Consider the following 27348-nt stretch of genomic DNA (forward strand, 5'->3'; position numbering starts at 1 on the left):
AGTAGAGGTTAGGAAAGCATGTATACGAGTTCCTCGGCATCATGCACAGTTTGCATATGTCTTATGCTACAAACATTTCCAAAGTGGGAATTTCATTATTTTTTTGTCGAATGACAAAAGAGTCCCTGTGGTCATATTGATGCGCATGTTCGAGAGGTGTTCAAGTCAAACTTGAACAGGACTTTTGATCCCCTGCTACACTAATGCACTAATCTCAGTGCTTGGATCCAGGTTGAAAGATTTCTCAGTATGCTGGAGCCATGATCAAACTGCCTGATCACATCTGAAATGCTGGCCTCCCAGGAACCCCTTTAATGGCCCAAACATGTACAGTAGAAATGACTTGGCGTAAGGTCAGGACTGTACAGGGGAAGTGTCAATAACTCCTAGCTGAGTTGATGTAATGTGCGAAGGTATGTGAAGGATTGTGAAACAGATGCATTAAGTTGGCGACAAGTTATTTATCATTTTCAAGGACCAGGCATTCCCGCAGCAACAAATGCAGTGTGCTCGGAGCCACCTTAGCCAGGGTCGCCATTGATGGATGTAGGACCTTCTTTAAAACTTTTACACCGTTCAAATGTTTACTGAGGCTTAGAGTCTCATCACCATATTGTGCTTAAAGTCTTCTGTTAATGTCAATCAGTTTTATGCCTTGATTCACTAAAAAAGTTCATCTCAAGTTTGACTTGAACACCTCTTCTTAAAATAGCTGAACTATGAACTGTAAAGTATCTTTCTTAACACTTCAAATAAACTGTGGTGCAGTATGGATTTTTTTATATTTCATTTGTTCACTGTAATAGACAATTAAGTGTAGAAAAATGCCCTATACTGATCTTTCTATTTCGTAAAACATCATTTGAAATGATTAAACACAGCGTGATCGCTCAGGATGTGGTTAAAAGAGTCAAAAGGACACATCGCTTTTCCTTTTCGGCTGGATTGCTGCCATGTTTTATTTCATTTACCCATTCATCTTCAGTAACCACTTTATCCTGGTCAGGGTCATATTGGATCCGGAGTCTATCCAGGGAGCGTTGTGTGAGAGCTGGGAATACACCCTGGAAAGGGCAGTACATTGCTTTTAATGCAAGATGCCGATTATATTTCAGTGAAATATATTTTTCTTAAAATGTAATGTCAGTGTTGCTGCTAAATGTCTGTTCTGATGAAAATGCTTCTCAAATTGTGATATACTGCAAAGCACATGATGTCCATTAAGACGGATACAGGATTCGAAAAAGTCCATATTAATTTGCGTCTAGATTTGGGACTAGTTCTAGCGCTGGCTTTACTGTAGCAGACTTGTCTCTGCAGTTAGCCGGAGAATGTCACTATAGCAAAAGCACCGTCTCAGTGACTAAACATAAAGCGAGGCCAATACTGGTAGAGGCAGTGCATGACCTTTAGAATAAACAACGATTCTTCTTTTATATCTTTATTTTTATATTGTCATATTGAAAGGACCAACTTCAGTTGCATTTGGCCTCTTGCATTAAAAGAACGATATCACTTAATTAATTCGCTTTTTCAAGTTCTGTTGTCAGCAGATAACCAGCTGCATTGTAGCTGTCACAAACGCCTGCCTTTATCTGGACAAAGACGCATACAGACGCAAAGAGAGAGAGAGAGAGAGAGAGAGAGATGTTTACTGAAGACTTTTCTGGCTCAAGACCTCTCAGGCATGTCTGGGCAGCACTACAAATGGAGAAAATACACAGGACCAAACAAATGCTGAGCTTCTGCTGCCTCATTTTAATTGAAGTAAGGAAAGCTGTGCCTTATAACAAATGCGCTCTGTTGTGACTAACATGCCCGCTGTGTTTGCACACCTTACCGAGTGATGCCTGGTCCCGAGTACACACAGAGCCAAGCACAACGGCCTCAATAATGATGCCATGTCTTTGTGTGAGATACATCCTAACGAATGCAACCCCTCATGCCCAAACAAACGCACACACATGCACAAAAAAGCATAATGATGCCAATTTTCTATACAAGTTGACATTCAAGTTGCTATTTGAGCACGACTGTCATATCACATGTCACATGTTTACAGCGATCCTTTGTCATAACTACCCAAGTAGAAAAGGATGATGGACACTTTTGGACAGATAGCCAGCTAATGAATGTCAATGGCCAGTGAAGATGCAGGGGCTTGGTGCACATGGTCATAGACAGGAAATGAACAAATCATTCCTATATGTTTGAATTTCACCCAAATCTAACCTCATTAACAGCAACCTGACTAGTACTAACACTAGCACTGTTAACCTTAAACCTACCACTTAGTGGAAATAACCCACACACATTCAAATTCAAGTTTTATGTGTCACATACGAAGTACGATATGCAGTGAAATGCTTATACGACCGCCAGTGATCTTAAAAATAAACCATTCTTAACCTGACCATGAACCAAAACCTTAAACCAGTGCATTTTATCCTAACCACTAATCCTTTCCATTTAATTAACCCTAACACCCCTAAGTACTTGCACCCATTCAGAGCTGGGGCTAACCTTCCTGGGGCCCCAACCAGAATTGTGCTAAGGGGCCCTCCTACCTGTTTCATGGGACATTTTCTACTGACACATACTTACACCAAGAGGTGAGCGGTAACTGAGTACATTTACTTTGTTACTGTACTTAAGTGCATATTTCAAGTATCTGTACGTTATTTAAGTAGTTTAATTAGACATACATTTTTTTTACTTTTACTCTGCTAAGATTTTCAGCAAACGTCTGTACTTTTACTTAACCAAGGACACGTCCTCACGTAGCCGGTGTTTTTAAAAATGGAGATTTTTCTACTTTGTTTTTTAAAAATAATTCTGTCCACGCAAGTCCGACGCATCTCCTCCAGAGTGTTGTATGTGGCAGCAATGAGCGTCGCAGTACATTCAGACACCTCTGTTTGTTAATGTAATGAGTGAGTAACTGTGCGTGTATGTACACACATGTAAAAAGTCCAGTAAGCAACGTTAACACAGTCACTGGTTTATTGTACGTAAATCCACTATTACACAAAAATCCAAATCAACAGAGCTGACTAGCACACAGACAATGACATCATCGGCACAAAACGTGACGTTACAACAAGCCAGAACCTCATTTTCCCCTGTCCACACGGAGGAAATTGTGTAACTCTATACTTTTCTCAGGTGCACGAGTAAATGGAGGACCTCTACTTTTACTTCGAGCAACAATTGCCCTAGAGAACCTCTGCTTTTATACTTTACCCTCCTCTGGTATTACCTATGGAAGCAAATTAGCATGATAGTTTTATGAATTATATCAGCCTTTGAAAAACACTTTTTAAAAGGTTGAATTGTTAATTTTGAAATTTAAATACTACTGAAATTATTAAACTAAAATATTTGAATTTAAAAAGCAACATCTTTGAATTGAAGTTCTCTGAATGCCACCTAAAATTCTCAACAGTCCAGTTCAAGCTTGAAAATTCAAAGACAAGTTAAATACAGGAAAAGCAATCGAGCCAGAACGGAATCCAGGGGGACTCAGGGAAGAGGACGTCTTTGATACTGGTGTTATGCGCTAAAAGTGTGCTTTAGTTTTCTAAATTGGATTCTTCTCCACTGGTAAGGTAGGTTTTTAACTTTTGTACTGTTTTTGAAAACACAATTGGTTCATACTGTATACTGTACCTAGTTTTTGCTGTTTGGTAGTGTTGATTGCAGTGTGATTGAAGTAGGTCTAAAGCAATTAGTTCTCAGGTAATTAATCAAGAGTAGTTTCAGGCTTCCTTAAGGTGTGAATTGTGGGCAGGGCTTAGCTACATATATTGAAGGTGGATCTAGCTCATACTTTAGTGTGCTTTAGTTTTCTAAATTGGATTCTTCTCCACTGGTAAGGTAGGTTTTTAACTTTTGTACTGTTTTTGAAAACACAATTGGTTCATACTGTATACTGTACCTAGTTTTTGCTGTTTGGTAGTGTTGATTGCAGTGTGATTGAAGTAGGTCTAAAGCAATTAGTTCTCAGGTAATTAATCAAGAGTAGTTTCAGGCTTCCTTAAGGTGTGAATTGTGGGCAGGGCTTAGCTACATGTATTGAAGGTGGATCTAGCTCATACTTTAGTGTGCTTTAGTTTTCTAAATTGGATTCTTCTCCACTGGTAAGGTAGGTTTTTAACTTTTGTACTGTTTTTGAAAACACAATTGGTTCATACTGTATACTGTACCTAGTTTTTGCTGTTTGGTAGTGTTGATTGCAGTGTGATTGAAGTAGGTCTAAAGCAATTAGTTCTCAGGTAATTAATCAAGAGTAGTTTCAGGCTTCCTTAAGGTGTGAATTGTGGGCAGGGCTTAGCTACATATATTGAAGGTGTCTCCGCTACAGACACAAGTGTCTGTAGCGGTTAAAAAGCATATCCTGCAACAAAGGTAGTGCACAGAGAATTGATTTAAACTCTTGTTTGCCAAGAAGTTACAAGTTTTTATAGACAGTTACCTCAGTCTAGCATGTGTCTTCAACCTATCTCTGTCAGTTCTCACAGACCAAGATGCTTTTACTCACACAGCAGAGGCAGATCTCCCAGAAACCTCATCTACCCTCCAGTACTGTCTCATTGTCCTGCACTGGTGGTAGGTGGGCTCTGGAACTGCCAATCTGCTGTAAATAAAGCAGACTTTATCTCTGCCCTAGCTACTCATTACTCTTTTGACTTTCTGGCACTAACTGAGACCTGGATATCTCCTCAGAACTCAGCTACACCGGCTGCCCTATCCTCTGCCTATGTATTCTCTCACACTCCACGAGAAACTGGCAGAGGTGGTGGTACGGGTCTCCTGTTGTCCAAGAGGTGGTCCTTCTCGCCCATCACCCTGTCTCATCTCAGTTTTTCATCATTTGAATTTCATGCAGTTAAGGTAACCTCTCCAATTAACCTCCACATCTTGGTTATTTACCGTCCTCCTGGCTCTCTAGGAAACTTTCTAGATGAAATGGACATACTTCTTAGTCTTTTTCCTTCTGCTAACACTCCTCTCACTGTTCTAGGAGATTTCAACCTTCCATCTGATAAACTCCAATCCTCTTTCCTTCTCCCTCTCCTTAACTCCTTCTCTTTAACCCTAAACAGCTGCCCTCCTACACACAAGGCAGGAAATTCTCTCGACCTTGTTTTCTGCCGCCCTTCCCCAGTCACAGATATCACTACTATTCCTCTTCATAAATCTGATCATTACCTGGTATCCTTCACTATAACCCTTCCCATTCTATGTAAACCTAACCACCAAAATGTCTCTTTTACCCGCAAAAACCTTCACTCTGTCTCCCCTTCCTCTGTGTCTTCATACACCCTATCATTCCTCCCAGACCCAGACTCCTTCTCCTCTTTACCACTAGAGACTGCGACTGAAACTTTCCTCTCCTCTCTCTCCTCATCCATAGATCTCCTTTGCCCGCTGTCATCTAAACCAAGGAAGAAATCTTGTCCTGCTCCTTGGCTATCTGATGTACTGCGCAACAACAGGAGAGAATTAAGAACTGCGGAGAGAAGATGGAAGAAATCACAGCTTGATGCAGATCTCATCTCTTACCAGACTCTTCTTTCCAAATTCTCATGTGATGTGACTTCTGCCAAAACTACCTTCTTCAGACAAAAGTTGGAAGCGTCTGCACATGATCCTGGCAAACTCCACAACATCTTCTCCTCACTACTCAACCCACCGACTCCTCCTGCCCCTTCCTCTCTGACTGCTGACGATTTTGCCACATTCTACGATGGGAAGATTGTAGCAATCCGCCAGTCCTTCGCTCTCAACAGAACTCCTACGGCAGAACCTCAGGACCTTTCCTTCCCTCCTTTAGCAGAATTTTCCAACTTGTCATCTGACGAGATTCAACAGATCATCTCGTCATCTAACCCCACCACCTGTTCATTAGACCCAATCCCTTCCACAATGCTCCAGGCCATCTCACGTGACCTCCTTCCCTTCACCACAGCCATCATCAACCAATCCATATCATCTGGTCATGTTCCTGCCGCTTTTAAGAAGGCGAGGGTTATTCCCATCCTCAAGAAACCCTGCCTGGACCCATCAGAAGTTAACAACTATCGCCCGGTATCACTGCTCTCTTTTATTTCCAAAATTCTTGAAAGAACGGTTTATAATCAAATGTCTCTTTATCTCTCACAGAACAACCTTAATGACCCAAACCAATCTGGATTCAAAGTGGCACATTCCACAGAGACTGCCCTTCTGTCAGTCACTGAGAAGCTCCATGCTGCTAGATCTGCTAAACTTTCATCTGTCCTCATCCTCCTGGACCTGTCAGCTGCATTTGACACCGTGAACCACAAGATTCTATTATCTATTCTTACAAGCCTTGGAATTTGTGGAACAGCGTGGCAATGGTTTGCTTCTTACCTTAAAGATAGGTCATATGAGGTAACATGGAGGGGATCTACATCTGCCCCACGTAGACTCTCTACTGGTGTCCCGCAGGGCTCAGTACTTGGTCCTCTTCTGTTCTCCCTCTATACCCGGTCTCTTGGTAAGGTCATATCATCGCATGGATTCTCATACCACTGTTATGCAGACGACACACAACTTGTCCTCTCCTTTCCTCCCTCTGACACTCAGGTTTCCACCCGGATCTCAGCATGTCTGGCAGACATCTCATTTTGGATGGCTGCTCATCAGCTGAAGCTCAATCTCAGTAAAACCGAACTGTTGTTTATCCCTTGTGACTCATCTCCAGGTCAAGACCTTGTGATATCCATGGACAACAACCAAATCACTCCCTCAACCACCGCCCGCAATCTTGGGGTAACCGTGGACAATCATCTGTCATTTTCCCCACACATCGCTAACCTTACTCGCTCTTGTCGATTTCTTCTTTACAATATCAGAAGAATTCGCCCATTTCTTTCTTCACAGGCTACTCAGGTGCTTGTTCAGTCCCTTGTTATTTCAAGACTGGACTACTGCAACTCACTCCTGGCAGGCCTGCCTCTGTCCACGATTCGTCCTCTGCAACTGATCCAGAATGCAGCAGCACGACTCGTTTTTAACCTTCCCAAGTTCTCCCACACCACCCCACTCCTCCGCTCCCTGCACTGGCTTCCTGTAGCTGCCCGCATCAAATTCAAAACACTGATGCTTGCCTACAAAGCCAAAAATGGCCCAGCACCCACTTACCTCTCTGCGCTAATTACACCACGCACTGCACCACGTTGCCTCCGATCCTCCAGCACTGCTCGCCTCATCCCACCATCTCTCAGGGATCGAGGGCGGCATTCATCCAGGCTCTTTTCTGTTCTGGCACCTAGATGGTGGAATGAACTTCCTCTAGATGTCCGTACATCAGAGACTTTGACTATCTTTAAACGACGACTCAAGACTCATCTGTTTCTCCAGTACTTGGACTAACCCCCCCCCCCCCCAAAAAAAAAAAAAAAAAAAAAAAACTCAGTTGTGTTGGACTAATGGTACTTAGTTATTAACTTAGTTAACCCAGTGTAAGTATGTATCCAATGTTGTAAACATTAAAGCACTTTTTGTAAGTCGCTCTGGATAAGAGCGTCTGCCAAATGCCTAAATGTAAATGTAAATGTAAAATGCTCCCCTACAGATTGCCCCAACCCCACCCCAAACCCCTACATAATCTCTATAAACTATTATATTAAAACATAAATTCATAGGTTTATTATTATCAAATATAAATATAATAAACTTTATGTTCCCTCTACAACCTTGGGATTTTTACCATAAGGACACCAGCCTATCTGAATAGCCGCCCATTAAATGAAAGATGTGTATTTGAAAAATGCATATCGTTACATCCTTATAACAGTGATTTTCTTTTATGAAACATTAACAGAAACTTTCTTTTTCCATTTTGAAGTTCTGTGTCTGCACACTTTCGTGAACTTTTATGTTGTTGTTGCCTGGTGACGATATGACGCTAGAGATGCAGTGCTTTTATTGTAATTCTGTGCAGTACCACGCTGTGATGCTGCACAGCATGGTTCAAGCAGTAAATGTTACAGTAAAGAAAGCCTTAGTTATTTTTTGATGCTTCTACTATAATAAAAAACTAAACTTTAAAGGAGAGACAGGCTAGATAGGCTAATCAGTAATTGTGTAGCATAGCTATGAGGAGGACCATCACATCCATATTGTCTGCACTGATTGTGACAGAGGTTGCTGCTGGAAAGCTCATTTCTGTGCACGCAAATATGAAGGAATATTAACGTGACACTCAATGCGATTACCTTTCTCGAGCTGCAATCTAAACACCGTTGCCTGTCGGCGTTTATCAAACGCAATAAATAGTTGTTTTGTCAAGCACAATGTCTGGGTACAGCTAAGAAGCTATTCAGCAAGACACAGACAGTCCAAAAGGCAACTACTCAGCTAGCAGTTAGCAACTGAGTGAGGTGCACACTGCAACTTAACAATGTAACATCTTTAACATCTAAACCTATTAAACCTATTTGTCCACTAGCACTAATTTTGGGATTGTATGAAGAGTGGTTATTTCATTTTAGGGGCAATATGCAAGACGCATAGTGAGCATAATGTATATAAGAAGTTCCAACTATGTAAAACTAGTAAACCTTAGCCCAAGTTTAATGTCACTTATTCTAAGCTTGACATCATTAACCTTGAAAGACTAAATCTAATGTCACTACCACTCAACATAACTATATCTGTAGCCTCAGTATTTAAAGGGATAGTTTTTTTTTTATTATTATTTATCTGTCTTAAATCAAAATTGATATGCATACAGTCTAAGTATATTCTTGTATGTCCTGGTTTTTATAAAGGTATTACAAGTACAATGTAAGCCCAGGTGCAAAAATGCATTCCAAAGTTCAGCTGAGTCAAATGAAGTCAAACTAAGCTAAACTGAATTGTCATCTTTCAAAGTTAGTGTTTTTAGTAAAAATTTAATAAGTTTGTTCCAATTAAAAGAGCACTATGGCTAGTTCTAATTGATCATACGGCTAGTTCATAACATTATTCAGTACTGTAGGTCCCCCTTCTACAACCAAAACAGCAATTCATGTGTCTGTTAGTGGTGGGTCGTTCATGAACAATTCATTCTTTTTGAACGAGTCTTTAACATGACTCAGAAGAACAAGTAGTCTCAGAGAGTGATTTGTTTATTTTCTACTGGGTGTGCGTGCGCAAAGCATTGCAAAACCTCCATAGGTTATGTATAGGAAACAGAAATAAGTAGTTACCTTTGAGTTTTTGGTCCGTATTATTCGTTATTTTGTCATATGACTCCCATAGACACACTGCAGTACAATAGATTCAAAAGAACGAACGACTCAGACTAGAAGATATGGGAGGTGAGCTGCTCATTCTGTTTATCATAATATGTCCTTAGCTGCATGGTAATATTTTTATTAACTCTAGCCAAACATTTGGTACAGTATGTAGACATGTTAGGGGTCTGTTTATTGAAAATGTAACATTTTATTTTATTTCTGATCAAAAGAAATAATTTTGAATTTAAGAAATAAAACTAAATTACTCAAAAAAGATTTGTTTATTTGATAAACAAGATTCAAAGAACAGAGTAACTAAAATTATTCAAACTTCCCATCACTAGTGTGTGTGTTTGTGTGTTTGTGTGTTCTGACACCGTTTTATAAGAACCAACATCAAACTTTTCAACAATTTGAGCTACAGTACACTAGCGTTTCAATTGGATCGGACTACAAGGGCCAGCCTTCACTTGGTCGCTTATGACCCTGCTGCCAGTTCACCGGTTTTCCTTCCCTGAATTACTTTTGGAGTCCTGACCACTGCAGACCAGGACCATCCCACAAAAGCTGCAGTTTTGGAGTTGCTCTGAAGCAGTATTTAGTGATTACAATCTGACCCTTGTCAAAGTAGATCAACTACCTTTTTTTTTGCCTCCAGCACATCAAATTCAGCAACAAAATGTTCACCTGCTAACTAATATATCCCACCCACTTCTACGTGCTATTGTAACGAGATATTGTAAGTGTAGCTACTGTGACAAGGACCAAATGGTGATGGCTCAGCACTTTAGAACTTCAACTATTGTGGGATCTTCCCAGTTTGCACTGGTCAGGACATACCATAAGTGATTTAAGGAAGGAAAACTGGTAAACCTGTGACAGAGGGATAGGTGACCAAGGCTCACTGATGCAGGTGAAGAACGAAGGCTGGCCTGTGTAGTTGGGTCCAATAGAAAAGCTACTGTAACTCAAACTGCTGAAAAAAATAATGCTGGTTCATATAAAAAATGTCAGAACACATATAAAAATATGTCAGAAACATTACTCTTTTGGTTGGAGAAGGGGGAACCTACTCAATATCAGCCAAGTGGTTGTAATGTTATTGCTAACGGGTGTATATGCACCCAAATTTTTATTTTAATTTTTATATATATATATTCCTTTGAAGTACTCAAAGTCTTCATAGTATTTGGACCATAGAGTGTTCCAAACACCATTTGATTCTCACACCAAGTACAGTAAGTGTATTTAAAAACTTTTTTCCTAAAAGGAGAAGAGGGTCTGGTTTCAACACTGTAACACTGTATTCAAATTTAGCTATAACTGGAGAAAGTCCAGAATCATCCCTACGCTCACAGTAGATGCTAATTCATTCATTCATTGTGAAGGTAAGGGTGATTCAGTGGCTGTTGCCAACCAACAGGGGCCTGGGAGTAAACAGCTGACGGCGTGTGCGAGTGCCAAGCCTGTCTCTCCGGCACCTCTCACATCGGCAGCACCGCCTGGGCAAAGTGAGATGGATTATCCACGCGCTTTCTGGCAGGACAAACATACTAATTCTGTGATTAGATATTTGAGTCCATTCAGTGGGAAATGCTAAGCAGTAAATCAGCCTCCCAGCCAGGGACTGAGTTAACATTTGCACGTCTGCCTCAAAAAAGCTGTTGTGTCTCGTGTGTTGTCCAGTGCTTTAATATTGAGGAATCAGCATAGAAATGTGATTGGAGCTTTGTTATGATTAACCAAGTAAAGTTAGCACTAGCATGCAAGCGTGTTTGTCCTTATAATAGGATTTGGTTGTGAAATTAGACAGCATTATGGAAATGTGTGATGTATGTGGTGTGTAAATGTGCATGCTGGGCATGCACTGATTATTATACTATTTATTATGATATACAACAGACGAGTCAGTGTATTCTCACAAGCCCTACTTTCGTTTGGCAGCTTTTCCTTCTGTGGCAATGTTTTTCACCCTGTTGGAAGGACAGCTGTCTCCCAAGGTGTTGTTTTTCGGCCAAATTTGAAGCCATCATTGTCTGGATTGTTCTTGACAATCCTATAACTCTGTTATAGGAAAGTTATCAAGCAAAAGTTCAATAATAGTTCGGAGAACATGGCTCATTTGGAGAACAACACAGTCTGTCATCATGTCACTGAAAATGTGTAGTGGCTTGTTAACATGTCCCTTTACATCAGCCCTAGTAAAATGTTGACAATTTCTGGTACTGTATGTTTGGCTTTGAAAAATACAGTGTACATAACTGTTTGCATGGTCTCATTCATTAAGCAAAATAGCATTTTAAAGTCTTGCAGATTGAATACTGCATTTAAATTAGACTTTTTTCTGACTGCAACAAAGGGTCACAAATATTTGGACAACCTACATCTACTGTAGTTACAAACTAAATTTTCTTAACAATCCTTGTTTGAGTACTCAAACAGTCTTTACATTAATTTTTCCTATCCTTAATGTGACACAAATCTCACTTTTCAGGACTGGACACCGATGTCCAAACTTTTGCAATCAGACATGAGTCACTTGTTTATGCAGTCCTAGATGAGAACATGACCATGTGGCATTTCTCCAATCCACACACATATGCATATCACTATCCAAGTCACAATCCAGTGACCAGCAAGGCAAAACAACAGAGGGATGTGAGAGTGGTAACTATATCCAGTGCAAGAATAATGATATTTACTGATTAACATGCTATTTGTGTAATCAGTTTAAAGGAAATAACTAAAAGGAACTAACCAATACAGAGTAATTGTTTAAAAGAATTGCCAAGAAACCAATTTGTGCATGTGGGGTGTTTTGTGACTTCACGCATATTTCACTGGCTATCCAAACATACGCTTTTGTGTATTTTTATTAAATTATTAATCAGGGGGCATAACAAAAACCCAACATATGCAAATGAACAAAAAGGTACAGGGTTAATGCTTGTATATGCTTGTATATACAGTACACATGTTTAGAGGTGGGTAGAGTATCCAAAAATTGTACTTACTGTAAGTAAGAGTAGCTGTACAGTACTTCAAAATAACATTACTCAAGTAGAAGTAAAAAGTATTTATCCAAAATATTACTCAAGTAAAAGTAAAAAAGTATTTGGTGAAAAGACTAATCAAGCACTGAGTAAAACAAAATTCCTAATCTGACTTTTTTCACAACATAAAGCTTTAGAAACAAATACCTACTGTAGGTAACGTATGTATGTTTGAACAGTGTAAATATTTCCAGTGTTACTGTAGATATACTGTATATTCAGTTGCCTTTCAAATGGCTCAGCAGATAGAAAATACCATTACTGTAGAACATACAGTATGTACAAGAGGTCTCACTTTACCATAAACTGTGTCCAACAAAGCAAATGTAAGAAACCTATATTTTTTGCCTCTAGCTTATTTGCTATTTACTGTATATATGCTAACATTGCAACATTAAATAAAGCAGCTAAACTAACAGCAAACATGTTTCTTTCACTGTCTAATATGGCTGAAGGTTTTTTTTTTTTTTGAGATGGCAATAGGAAGAAACCTTGAGGGGAACCAGACTCAAGAGGGAACCCATCCTCATTTGGGTGATAACGGATAGAATCATATATGTTACGCAGCTGAAAGATTAATGTAACAAAATTTATCTAAATTTACATGAAGTCCAGTTCAGCACAGGGACGAGTCAGCAGAGGGAAGATGGGGTCTGGATCACTGGGAGCACAGGAGCAGAATGTGTAGCACCAAACCATCATGAAGCAGAATCCAGCTGGAGCTGGTCCTTCTCTGGATACCTTAAGATCCAAGACTGGTTAGGTATGTGGGAGCTAAACCATTTAAGGCCTTGTATGTAACTAATACTATTTTGTAATTAATTCTAAACTGAACAGGTAGCCAGTGCAGGGATGATAATATTGGGGTTATATGATCAATATTTTCTGGATCTAGTGAGAACCCTGGCGGCTGCATTTTAGACTAACTGAAGCTTGTTTATTGAGGATGAAGGACAACCACCTAGTAATGCATTACAATAGTCCAGTCTGAGGATCATGAATGCATGAACCAGCTTTTCTGCATCAGATACGGAAAAGATGTTCCTAAACTTGGCAATATTTTTAAGGGGGAAAAAGGCTGTTTTTGTGTTCATAAATATGATTTTCAAAGGACAAGCATACTGTCTAATATTACGCCCAGGTCTTTCACTGTCGGGCTGGTAGTAACAGTACATCCCAGTACAACGCGAGCTGAATTGTGAGAGCTGTTGTGTACTGGTTTTTGGGCCAATAAGTAATATCTCTGTCTTATCTGAATTTAGTAAAAGAAAGTTATTGGTCATTTAATCTTCATTCCATAAAATAAAAAAGTACCTCATCACAGGCCACAGCTTATGGGTCCAGGCAGGCAAAAACCCCAAAGCTGCCAACCCGGCTTCTAAACAATCCAGATCCCAATCCAGTCAAGCACTCATGGGATGTGCTGGATGAATAAGTCTTGTCCACAGAGGGCCCACACCGTAATCCACAGCACCCAAAGGATCCTCTGCTAATGTCCTGGTGACAGCACGACAGCACACCCCTGGAGGTCTTATGGACTTATGCACAGATGGGACAGGCAGCACAAAACCTAGGTGGTTTTAATGTTACTGGTTTTCATTTTATGGCCGATTTTTATATAAACCTTTTTTAAACATTTACAATTTGCATCCCACTAGCCCTGCATATGTGGAAAATGCATACTGTACGTTCAACCACTTGTAAAATGGCCTGTGAGGATTAATATTGATTTGTTCATACACCAATAAAGGGAAGTTTACAAAGACTTTTTATGTTATTGATTAAAATACTGAAAAATAGATTAAAATACCGTCAGCATAAAGCAAAGAAAAAAAAAATCATTTGTTTAATAAATGTGTTTCTATAGTTCTCATGAGAGAACCCGAGACTGTGGTGACTAACTGCTGGCTCCACTTATTCAACTAGGATATTTGGGACCACCAATAGAGTACCACCAGAGAGACATCTGAAAGCAGGTTAAAATCAATTAAAAAAGATATGTGTAGCCAGTGAAGGGATGTAAGAGCCTGTGTGATGTGATGCCTCATTCCTGTGCCTGTCAGGACTAGGGTAGCTGCATTGTGAACGTGCTGTAAATTAGTAATAGAGCTCTTGTGTAGTCCTGATAAGAAAGTATTGGGGTAACCGAATCTACAAGTTTGAGCCTTATACATACCAAGTCTGGAAATCTGGAATCCAAACTGGATAATTTTAGGAAGGATATTTAAATAAAGATATCTACTGTATTTAAATAAACGGATATCATGTTCTTAGAAACAAGTGTTAAACAGACTGGCTGTAATTACCGAGCACTGAGAACTTGTGGTTTCTTTTCCTCTGGAAAAGTGGGAAAATACAATAATGATTTATTATATATTCAAGACTTGATCTAATAATGAGCTAAGAATGTGCTTCTACTGTACAGTGGTGTGAAAAACTATTTGCCCCCTTCCTGATTTCCTATTCTTTTGCATGTTTGTCACACCAAATGTTTCTGCTCATCAAACACATTTAACTATTAGTCAAAGATAACATAATTGAACACAAAATGCATATTTTAAATGATGGTTTTTATTATTTAGGGAGAAAAAAAATCCAAACCTACATGGCCCTGTGTGAAAAAGTGATTGCCAACCTTGTTTAAAAATAACTTAATGTGGTTTATCACACCTAAGTTTAATTTCTGTAGTCACCCCCAGGCCTGATTACGAGCTACACATGTCGTTCCCGAGGTGCCAGTGATCCAGACTCCCTCTGCCCTCCGGACCTGTCTGACCCATCCTGGTGCCCAGCTTCTGGCTGAAGATCTCGTCACATGGATGCCCCGTGTGTCTCTCTGGGATGCGTCTGGTGTCTGGGGATGATTCTCTCTACCTAGAAAATGGTTCTGGCCTCGACTGGTGTTGGCAACTGTTTCTCTGGGGACTTGACAGTTCGATAGTTCATGACTGGAACTTCTTACAAGTCTACCTGGGTCTTCAATAACTACCTGGACTCCATATTAACATCAATTAACATCAGCTATTATAGCTGAACTGCCTCCCATCCTACACACTGTAAATGCAGATCATTTACTGCTTTTTGTTTCACCCAAATGAGGATGGGTTCCCTGTTGAGTTTGGTTCCTCTCAAGGTTTCTTCCTATTACCATCTCAGGGAGTTTTTCCTTGCCACTGTCGCCCTCGGCTTGCTCACCAGGGACAAACTGACCATCTTGATTCATACAAATTCACACTTCATACAAACTTAAATGATTCTTTTGACCGTGTAAAGCTGCTTTGCGGCAATAAAAAATTGCTAAAAGCGCTATACAAATAAAATAAAATTTAATTGAATTACTGCCACACCTGTTTCAATCAAGAAATCACTTAAATAGGAGCTACCTGACACAGAGAAGTAGACCAAAGGCACCTCAAAAGCTAGACATCATGCCAAGATCCAAAGAAATTCAGGAACAAATGAAAACAAAAGTAATTAAGATCTATTAGTCTGGTAAAGGTTATAAAGCCATTTCTAAAGCTTTGGGACTCCAGCGAACCACAGTGAGAGCCATTATCCACAAATGGCAAAAACATGGAACAGTGGTGAATCTTCCCAGGAGTGGCCAGCCGACCAAAATTACCCCAAGAGCGCAGAGACAACTCATCCGAGAGGCCACAAAAGACCCCAGGACAACATCTAAAGAGCTGCAGGCCTCACTTGCCTTAATTAAGGTCAGTGTTCACGACTCCACCATAAAAAAGAGATTGGGCAAAAACGGCCTGCGTGGCAGATTTCCAAGGCGCAAACCACTTTTAAGCAAAAAGAATATTAGGGCTCGTCTCAATTTTGCTAAAAAACATCTCAATGATTGCCAAGACTTTTGGGAAAATACCTTGTGGACTGACGAGACAAAAGTTAACATTTTTAGAAGGTGCGTGTCCCGTTACATCTGACGTAAAAGTAACACAGTATTTCAGAAAAAGAACATCATACCAACAGTAAAATATGGTGGTGGTAGTGTGATGGTCTGGGGTTGTTTTGCTGCTTCAGGACCTGGAAGGCTTGCTGTGATAGATGGAACCATGAATACTACTGTCTACCAAAAAATCCTAAAGGAGAATGTCCGGCCATCTGTTCGTCAACTCAAGCTGAAGCGATCTTGGGTGCTGCAGCAGGACAATGACCCAAAACACACCAGCAAATCCACCTCTGAATGGCTGAAGAAAAACAAAATATAGACTTTGGAGTGGCCTTGTCAAAGTCCTGACCTGAATCCTTTTAAGATGTTGTGGCATGACCTTAAAAAGGCGGTTCATGCTAGAAAACCCTCAAATAAAGCTGAATTACAACAATTCTGCAAAGATGAGTGGGCCAAAATTCCTCCAGAGCGCTGTTAAAGACTCGTTGCAAGTTATCGCAAACGCTTGATTGCAGTTATTGCTGCTAAGGGTGGCCCAACCAGTTATTAGGTTCAGGGGGCAATTACTTTTTCACACAGGGCCATGTAGGTTTGATTTTTTTTTCTCCCTAAATAATAAAAACCATTATTTAAAAACTGCATTTTGTGTTTACTTGTGTTATCTTTGACTAATAGTTAAATGTGTTTGATGATCAGAAACATTTTGTGTGACAAACATGCAAAAGAATAAGAAATCAGGAAGGGGGCAAATAGTTTTTCACACCACTGTATGTGCAACAGCTGGGGTGTTTCTGGACTGATATGACTTTGGTAAACGTTTAAAAAGTTGACAGTGGTTAGGAATATTTGTTAATATACGCAAATTACCATGCAGAGGAGATTTTATGGGCTGTACAGTTCCCAGATAGGGAAATGCAAGCGTCCTCATGGTATATTATTCTGTTATGTGACTCAGGGGCTTTTATAAAAAAAAAAAGAAAATAAATAATAAAAAAATTCTAAAATCCACAAAAAAGCATTTTAAATAGTAACATTTTCATGCATGCTGAATACAGTGCTAGATCAAAACACATTTTGTAAAGTGTTAGCTTTTATTCTCTTAATATGCTTTAAAAGACACAAGTATCAAGATAATGTGAGCAAAATGTCAAATTCTGCTCGCTTGACAAACTGATGGTACAAGAACAAGAAATAAACAAGACATTAATACCAAGAAAATAAAATTTTAAACACAATATGGCACAATATTTGCTTTGCTAGCGAAACTACAGGTAGCAGAAGCCTCACTAGCTTTAAAATGCATCGGCTAGCTGGCTAATTAGCTCACACTGCGTCCATCTAGTATAATCAGCATCCTTCATCCCTTCCTTTTTGTTGTTAAAATTAATATTTCATATTTTATGCTAAAAGTTATATTACTAAAAATTATTATCTGCCATGTCCTCTGGTGATGTTGCTAAGGCTACCATGGACAAACAGTAACAGTTAACTAGAACTATTAAGTGGATTAGTACATGGGGAACACGGAAGAGCTTCGTGATACAGTATACACACACAGGGAAACGTCCCAGCCGTTCTTAGAATGCCAATCGAGCGAGCAAATTTATGGACCATAGCTAATTGTTGTATAAATTACTTTATGGCTTAGGCTACAGTTGCCATTTTTAATTATTTCATAATAAGATTATTTTCACCACTTACCACTATTTCTTTCCCTTCCTGGTTTCTTTCTCTTTACTAGTTTTCAAACTCTCTCTATTAAAATTATAAATAAAGAAATAAATAAATACGTAAGTAAATAAATAGATAAAAATATCACTTTATAATAAACTTGCACAAGTCCTACATGCTGGAGAAATGGGGCGCCCCTTAGGGGAGCACATGATATAGCACTACACGATATCCTAAGATTTTGGAAAAGTTGTAGTCTTTGAAAATTTCCATGGACTTAACATCAGACTCCTCAAAACTTGGAGCCCCAAGCAACTGCCTGCCTTGCCTATCCTGTAGCTATGCCTCTGGACACTTGTTTCCTTTTTTCCAGACTGCTGAGCGCATCAATTCTCTCACTGATTCTTTCGTAGGTGTTTCTTAGATGGTGATTTATTTTTACAACATGGAATAGCGAATTAATAAACTCATAAAAAAGCAGCAAGGAAATCCACAGCAGTGTTATATCTTCTCTATTAAATTTAATAAAATGCCATCTCTTGCATCAGTGTTTCTCCTGCATGGGATTAACTAGTAGTTATTACTTACAAAGACACTCATGACTACACACACACACGCACACACACACACTTTACAGCCTTTAATCGGATGTTAAGCTGCTCCTCCAGCTGTTGGAGTAACAATACATGCATGTTTCATATTTATTTTTTTTTTTTTGATAAAGTCAGTTTTAATTAAGGACTTTTATGAACAGTTACTTTCATGGACAGCTACTTTGGTTAGTTTATTGCCATTTTTGTGTTTCACACTGGGTCATATTTTTGTTATTTTTAATTGTATTTGCATGAAATGTACAAGTAATGGTTCCCATTTTCTAGATTTTCTAGGTTCCTTATAGACTCACTTTGAAAAATTGTGAATACAGAACTAATTGATTAAGAAATTATATACTTGGAGGCAGTTAATTTATTCAGTAACTCATTGTCTATACCACTTTATCCTGTATACAGGGTCCCGGTAGGCCTGGAACCTATTCCAGGAGACTTACAGTAAGGACACAAGGCACAGTACACCCTAGATGGGGTACCAATCGTTTGCAGGGGGCACACACACACACACTACAGGCAATTTGGGATGGCCAATTAGTCTAATTTGCATGTCTTTGGACAGTGGGAGGAAGCGGGAGTCCCAGAGAAAACCCACCAAGTACAGGAGAACATGCAAATTCCATGCACCCAGGTGGAAATCGAACCTGGACCCTGGAGGTGCAAGGCATGGTGCTAACCACCAAGCCACCGTGCCACCTTAGAGAAAAATAATTAATGTGATCAGGCCTGGCACAACATATAGAGTATTCAGCTAATTTTTTGTGTTTAGCACAACTTGATATGTTTTGTTCCTCTTGTATCAATGAAGAAATGCTATGGTGTATACTCCTAGTATTTAAAGTTAGAAGTTACAAGAAAGAAGTACCTTCACTTCTGATGAAGTTACAGCTTTACCTTCCATGGTTTGGATACACAGTGCTGTTGTTTTGACATAGTAGGCAATAATTTTGTTCTTTCTTTAAATTAGTGCAGTATAGTGGTGTAGTGGTTAGCACTGTCGCCTTGCACCTCCAGGGTCCAGGTTCGATTCCCGTCTCTGTGTGCATGGAGTTTGCATGTTCTCCCAGTGCTTGGTGGGTTTCCTCCCACAGTCCAAGTAGGTTAGGTTAATTGGAGTTCCCAAAATGGGCTTGGAGAAGCCAGATTTTGGAAAATGGCTTACCAGAATATATGTTGAGGACAAAATTATGTCTCAACTGCAGTCTAGGAAAAAAAAAGGATTGCTTAGCTTTGTTTCTTTTATTACAGTAGTTCCTCATCACTTATGATGTTTATTAAGGTTAATGTTTGTTTTCAACAAATTACCATGGACAGTTGAGGGAGTGGTTAACTAGTATACTGCTTTTTCTTTAATCTTTGAATGTCTCAAATGTGCTGTTTACATATCACAATGAGCTATTATGTTGTACATCCAAACTGCTTTTCACTCCTTATACAGTCTATAGGTCTATATCTCCAAGGAGCTCTGACAGCCTGAGATGGCCAGGGATTTCTGTAGAGCAACAATATTAATGCATTTAATAAGTCTAGCATAAAGGTTCTCAAGCTAGATATCACGAGAAGATTGAAGGCGAGTGAAAGGAGGAAAGGAAGCACTGAGGTCTCTAAATGTCACAGCAGAATCAGCAAAAGCACATGATAGTACTTAGCAGCTGTTCCCTAATCACCGCTTGTGTTGGTGCAACCTGACATTTCAAAGATGACACAATATTGGTCAGATTTCTAATATCTTGGAAGGGGCTTGATGTTTAAGCTGCATGGAATGGCCAGGTTTGGATTGGGGCCTTGTTTATGCCACATGCTGTTTAAGACCAAAGGGGATCAACAGCCTTGTAAAATCATTAGACATAAGGTCTTTGGGCTTTTCTATGTGGAGATTAACATAGAGCCAAAATAGGTGCCAAAATGAATAAAGATGCTCCAAAGCATTCCCTCGACTCATTGAGAAAAAACCTTGCACTGTCCATGCTGAATATTAAGAGATGGTGTATAACCAGCAGCAATGCAGACTGCTTTGTAAGAATTGTCTTATATTTTCTTACAATCTGCTCCTTTATAGATGATTACACACCTCTTCTTCTTGTATTCTAAATGCACCATTATTATTTTAAACATGTCATGTCCCTTAAAAATGAACATACAAATAAACATGGCCAACATTGATTTAACTGTCTGGTTATAAAGGGCTCATCGGTCAAAACCCTGACATTATGAACTGCAGATTTAAAATTTCACACAATGTAATGCAAACTGTGCTTTTTTATATAATTATGCTTCGATAAACTATGTTGACAAAACTGTAATATTCTCCGAAGTGTCTTAGTTGCCTACACATCAAATGTGACCACTCACAGTGCTCGTTCTGTGCATGGGGAATGGAGGAGGTACGAGATGCGGAGATGTGCTGATTGCTGATCTTGGCCAGATGCTCAATAATTTCCTTCATTTCCTTTTCCATTGTGTGAACAAATGAACCAATCTAATGGAAGATGTGACACGGTAAAGCAGATTTGTGGCAAGTTGCATTTTAACACTGCAAACGTGGCCAATTTTTCTGCTGGGATGCATCCAGGCCTTTAAAAAGAAAATTCCGTACTCCCCAAATGAGTGGAAATTGTCTTTAAAATTCACATTAGAATTTAAAAATGACATGTGGGATGTCAAGCATCATGTCCAAGCCTGCTAAAAACCTCTTTCACCAGTTTTGCACTCTTCAAAAGGGTTTCTCAAGGATTCTCTGAATAGTTAAGTGTTCTTATTTTCTCAGCTAATCTCCAGTAAGTGCATGAGTGTGAGACATGAATACACCCTGGATCAAATGGAAGTTCACATGCACACACTAGGTGTGAATGAGTACACAGATTACCAAAATCTGGTAAGTTTGAGTAGTATCAGTGGCTTGCAAACATCCCCTACCGTATCAGAGAAAACAATATTACTAATGTGAAAGCTGGAGGGGGAAACAATTGAACTCGGGCATGGTACAATAAAATTATGCCTACTATGATATAAGCCTTATTCACGCCTAGGTGCAGTTTTTTAAAAATGATTTTGTTTTGGTTTGTTTTAGAGAGCTTAAGGTAAACTGTTGAACCCAGAAGAAAAATATGTGGGCATAGGAAGAGAATGCAAACCTCCACACAGACGGTAACCTGAGCTGAGGATTGAACTCAGGACCCTGGAGAGTTCTAAACAGATCCTACATTGAAACCTCCCTGATTGGAATTTTTTAGAATCCTTGCAAAAGGTAATTCCAATAACTTCGTACCACTGATGTTTCCTAATTAGACATGGTTGCAAGTATAGACCTTTTATAAAGCTGAGAAACATTCTCCATACAAAGAACCCTGGAATATACCTTTTTTTTTTCTAGGAATGTAAGTCTGTTTAAAAAAAAAATTTCTTGCAAAATCGTGCGCCGCAGTGTTCGCATGCTAGGGTACCACTTTATCTAAAAAAGTTGAGTAAACAAAAAATTATGTTTATGCTCATCCTCTGTGCCAGCGACAACAAGTAAAGTTTAAAATGTATTAAACTATTAAACTGTATTAATGTGTTAACTGTATTAAATCATATGGGCGTCATCGTCCAACTGAGCAGCATCGAGGTACCTGGTACTTAAGTGAACAGCATGGTCCTTAAAGTCAGAAACATTTTATTATTCTTAATTTGGTGCAGGGAGGAAATCCTTCTTTCAAGTTCAGAGACTTTCTGGATAAGCCTAAAGCCGTCACTGGAGGAGGGCGATGTTGCTGAGGGCATGTAAGCTTCATTAAAAAAGGGGAAAAAAGGCATAAGTTAAATCTAGCACAGGTTTCTGAAGTTCTTGTGGTTCCAAGAGACTTTGCATATCTGTCCTGCCCCCCTCCGGCTCACATTGGTTCCAAACCATTTTGATCTTAAAATGCTTTGATACTCAGGCTGCTCAAAGACTGTCTGGTCCCTGCTAAATTTATTGTGTCACTGCTCACTTTTGATGTTAGTATATACACCACTTCTGTAGGAAAGTTTGGAACTGAATGTACAGTGAAACTAGAAAAAAAAGGAAACAAAAGAATAAAATTCAGGTTGAGTCACCAGGCTGTGTGGTGTGTGCTTATGCTTTCAAACCTGATTGAAATGTCTCATATAGCCTACGCACTCTGCTCGCATTTGAATCGAAGCAATTCATGATTTTTTCTTTCAAGTGCACAGTATATCTCGTTAATGTGCTGTTTTTTTAGGTGATCGTTTGCATGTCCTTTGGTTTGTAATAAACTGTAAGAGATAAGCTATTCAAACGCAGACCTACATATTTAGTCTTACATAGAGCATCAGACGGATCGTGCCTTGATCACGAGGAGCTTCCCCTGGCACCGGTTCTGCCGCGCGTTTAAATGAACCTGTGAAAATCCCAGCGAAGGCTCTCCTCCAGCGCAGGGTGGCCCAAGGGGAACGGGGTGATGAGGATGCTGTTTATTCAGTAGCCACCTCAGTGATCACACACTGATTAATGAGCACACAGACAGAGGCATCCGGGATGCATCCTAATCACTAACAAGGACAATGAGTGGCACAGACAGACATAGACAAGGAGAATGAGGAAATAAAAACAGCAGTGCCCTCTAGGAAAAAGACAAAAGATGTCCTGCGTATCTGTATAGCAATGGAATATAATACAGAACCTGTGTTCATGCAGAGATTCGGGATTGGAATAATGATTTAAATAGTAAATATATTATTAATGCAACAAACTATATAAAAATCACTATTATAAAAAATAGAATACGTTTTTCAATTTATATCCGCAGGTTTTATTTCTGTAAAACTGCTTCATGACAGTGGCCATACAAATAGTTTGAATTGAATGAAATTCATGTAATTCTTTGTACCTTCAGAGTCGAAGGTTCGATTCCCTCTGCAGGGAGCTTGCATGTTGTCAATGTACTTGGCTGGTTTATTCCCACAGCACAAAGGTGTTCCCAAATTGCCCATAGTGTGTGTATGTGCAATCTTGTGATGGCTTGGCACGCCACCTTGCGCAGAAGTCTCCTGGAATAGGCTCCAGGCTTTCGTGACCCTTCTAAGCGGTAGAGAAGATTTTTCGTACGGTAGCATGGTAATGAATTAATTGGTAAGTGGAATTAATTGCAGCTTCACTGTCTGACAGTTTAATGTATCCATAGTACGCTGAAATGTGTGCTTTGGGTCATTGATCCACAAGAAATGTAATAAAATAAAAAAATTAGTGAAATGCCATTTGTGATCAATGTAAAATCTATTAATATATTGATATATATTACAGTACTGTTCTTTCAAAGGACCATTTTTTTGTGGATAAAATTAACAACACTAGAAATGAGCTGTAACCGTAATAGATGAGTGCATAGTCAGCTTATTCTTCAAACTGCACACATATTTTAATTACAGGCAAGCACATAAAATATTGCCATTATTTTTTTTCATCAATTTAAAAAAGCAAAATAGGGAATGAAAAGTTTGATTAAAAATAGCTAACATCGCAAAGCTTCATTCTAAAAGGTCAGCTTTTATATGGCTCTGTAATTTACTGAAACATTACCATAGACCTTGTTTTACATCTGGTATTAATATTAGTTATCTTTTTATGGCCCCATCAACTTTTTTTTTTTAAACAGGTAATGACTATGTTCTTATTCAGCGTTGCTTATTTAGAGTGCGAAAATAGGAAGGATCTGGCCGAGAATAAACAGGCATGTTGAGTCAAAGTGCATTCAGGTTGACGAACAGGAGAAACTTAATGTACAGTAATTAGCTTTTTATTCGAAATACAAGGTACAAAACACTATTTTTGCCTGAAAGACATAACCTACTATTATAATTAATTTAAGACTTGCATCATCTAATAAAATAAGCAAATCATCAATAGATCCAATGCAGAGTTTAATACGGTATAACGACTGTATTACGGGGTATGACAGTACATTATAAATTACTAAATCATGCTTTGCTTTCTAATTTATATCAGAGTTGCTGGCTCCTCAGGCCAGGTTTGACTGCAGGTTATGCCACAATGATATTAAATTGTATCATAACTCAACGTTCCTTCATTCGTTCCTCTGTCGGCATGCATGCTTTTCTCCACACCTTGCTAGTCCTGCCTTTAAATATAATGCTAATGAATGAGGATTGAATTTTTCAGCCCCATCCATTTAATATAGTCTGGAAATAATAAAGCTGATAAAGTGCTAGAGCAAAGGAACCTGGGTTATGGATGATCTTTGAAATATAAGAAATGGAAATGTCAAAAAAAAGGATATGATATCATTCACGCTTACTAGTCACTGCAGAGACACAAAGAGTGCTTTGAGGCTCGCTAGTGTTATTTATTCGTTGATCCAGGCGCAAGTGTGAAAAGGAGTGTTTTTGGAGTCTACATGACTTTCACAACAGAGTATTTTTATGGTTTTAGAAATGATGTGTATGTTCCAGACATTGAAACAAGTGGAGGATCCAGAGCCTTTTTCGAAGAATGCTAGGCATGTTTGGTAAAATGTGAATAAACTTTGTATGAGATGCCAGTCCATGTATACAGGCTTGTTTGTTAGGATTTGTTTGGGCGGAGCCTATTCCAGCAGACTTAGGGCATAGGGTGGGGTCCAAGGGCACTACGTATATTTATACTAAGGGGAAATTGTAATGTAAGCGGTCCGACTAAAGAAGTCAGAAAGACCGAAGAACCCAAGCAAGCATTGGGAAAATGCACCATCTAGCAATACCACACACCAACACGAGGCGAGGTCTTACGGAAGTCTTCTTTTTGTATAGTTCTTAGCTAGTTTTGTTAATATATGTTGTTAATTTGTTGTTTTAGCTAGTTAGCCAATTAGGTATCCTAGCTAATTTAATTAATTTATGTTATTAATTTATGTTGTATGTATGCAGCACCTTCGTGATGGAGGAACGTTGTTTCGGTTCACTGTGTACTCAACTTTATATGGTTGAAATGACAATAAAAACCTTCTTAAACTTGTTGACCTGATTACGGCTCTTCCAATCAAATAAGTAGTTCATAATATTTGATTAAATTACAATGCATTTCATTTCATTCGTATACTGCTCTAATAAAATACGTCACAATTATTGTCACATGGCATCTTTACAGAACCACATTTGGAGCCCTAATGCGCAAGCCAGAGGTTAAAGAAACGAGTAAGAAGACTTGGAAAGGAAATTTATCCTCTTTTATAGACATATATTCTAGATCACATGGGACCTAGAACTATCCACGTGGTTATACGTGGATATACGTATACGTGGATATACGTATACAATGGTTATACCATGGCTGCATCGGTCAGAGTGGCATGACCTTAGAGCTTTTACTAGGAGACTAAACTTTCTTACACTAGTGGCATAGAAGTACGCAGTGCAAAATTATATTTTCAAATGCGCCATTTGTTAGGTGATGATTTGCCCTCCTTGAAATGATTACAGACTAATCCAGTGGCACCACGGCCTTGGGTGGAGGTACTTAGAGCTGCACACACATATATGCCATTTTTCTACAGAGTGAACAGATTAATGACCTGACCTTTCATTTCTGTGGAACACAACGTGAATGGAGGAAATGGTAGTGGAGAAGAAAGGGATTGAATGAAGAAAAAAAAATACAGGAAATACAGAATTGTTTGGAACAGGATAGGGAGTGCAAAGAGTCAGGTCAGCTTATATTTGAGAGAGAAAAAAGAGCGAGGAAGAACCGCGTGGAGCAGGCAGTGATTAATCCCCCCGCCGGCTCCTCTGGTCTGATGTTAGTGTTGCTGTTTTCAGGGCTGTGATTGTTTTTCGGTGTGTGATTAAACCATCCATGCATCACATTCCTCCAAAATGATGATTGATTGCATCATTGCAGCATTGCAACCACAGTAATCCACTTAGCATGGACTTTTAATCTAAATCACTATTATTTATGTACCTAATTTCTCTCCACATCATTCAGGGAAGCCATGGGTAATCCATCTCTTCTTTTTTTCCTGCCAACGCAACCGACTTTGGCCATACACAATAAACAATGCATGGATATCTGTAAATGCTCCAAGTGTGCATTGTGACACAACTCTTATGCAGCACATGAATTGGAAAAATAATGCATGTAAAGCACGTGAGAGAAAGCCCCCCACGACATCCAGTTCGGCGCAGTGCTACATTATGTCACCGGGTTAGCGTTGTTTCATTGACTCAGGTGACCTATTCGCAACACGAAACATCCATTCTAATTACAGCAGGGCTGTAAAAAACGGGCTGCGATGTGGCTCAGTTATATATAATGTTGGCCCTGATGATCCTCTGCAGAGGCTTTGTATCCTGGAGCCACGCTAACAGCCTCCTAGCAGTGCTCCTCTCTGGAGATGTCGTTAGCACTCAGAGCTTGACTGTAGCTGCAGGCGTACGGCTCTTTGTAGTTAGCTAGCCAGCGTAGCGCGGCGTGTTATCCCACTCCTATCTTCACCATTAGACCCCGGGAAATGTGTACTCTGTCTTTTTCTGTCAATCAAACTCTTGCACTGGCCCCTGGGCACAGATCAAGGTCTTCAAAACCTCATCCATCAGCATGCAGTTCAGCCAGATTTCAAAGCTAAGAGTCAAAAGAAACTGCTGAACTTCTAGAACAAATGATTTACTCATCAATTCTCATATGACATGGGAAGGCAGGTGGAAAAATACGAAAACTGTAAACCATGATGTAATAACCCGCTTCGTCTTCCACTCAACTAAACCAATTCGAATTTCATAGAGCATGTATGGTATGGTACGAGGGGTAGTAGCTCAGAGGGCTAAGGCACTAAGGCTGAGTTACTAATTGGTGGTCCGAGTCCCAGTTCCCCCAGGTCCCATTGTTGGGC

General features: G+C 39.4%; 1 protein-coding gene and 1 long non-coding RNA gene across 3 annotated transcripts in view; one reads left to right on the forward strand and one right to left on the reverse strand.

Moving 5' to 3' along the window:
- Positions 1 to 27348, reverse strand: part of LOC128520737 (RNA-binding Raly-like protein) — a 218661-nt gene that overhangs the window by 55404 nt on the left and 135909 nt on the right. The gene's annotated exons all lie outside the window — the stretch shown is intronic.
- LOC128520738 (uncharacterized) lies at positions 4342 to 6016 on the forward strand. The gene is made up of 3 exons (XR_008357953.1): positions 4342 to 4608; positions 4726 to 4893; positions 5417 to 6016. It is a non-coding gene; the product is annotated as an uncharacterized LOC128520738 (long non-coding RNA).

Source organism: Clarias gariepinus, chromosome 4, assembly GCF_024256425.1.
Source record: "Clarias gariepinus isolate MV-2021 ecotype Netherlands chromosome 4, CGAR_prim_01v2, whole genome shotgun sequence".
In the NCBI taxonomy this organism is placed as follows: domain Eukaryota; kingdom Metazoa; phylum Chordata; class Actinopteri; order Siluriformes; family Clariidae; genus Clarias; species Clarias gariepinus.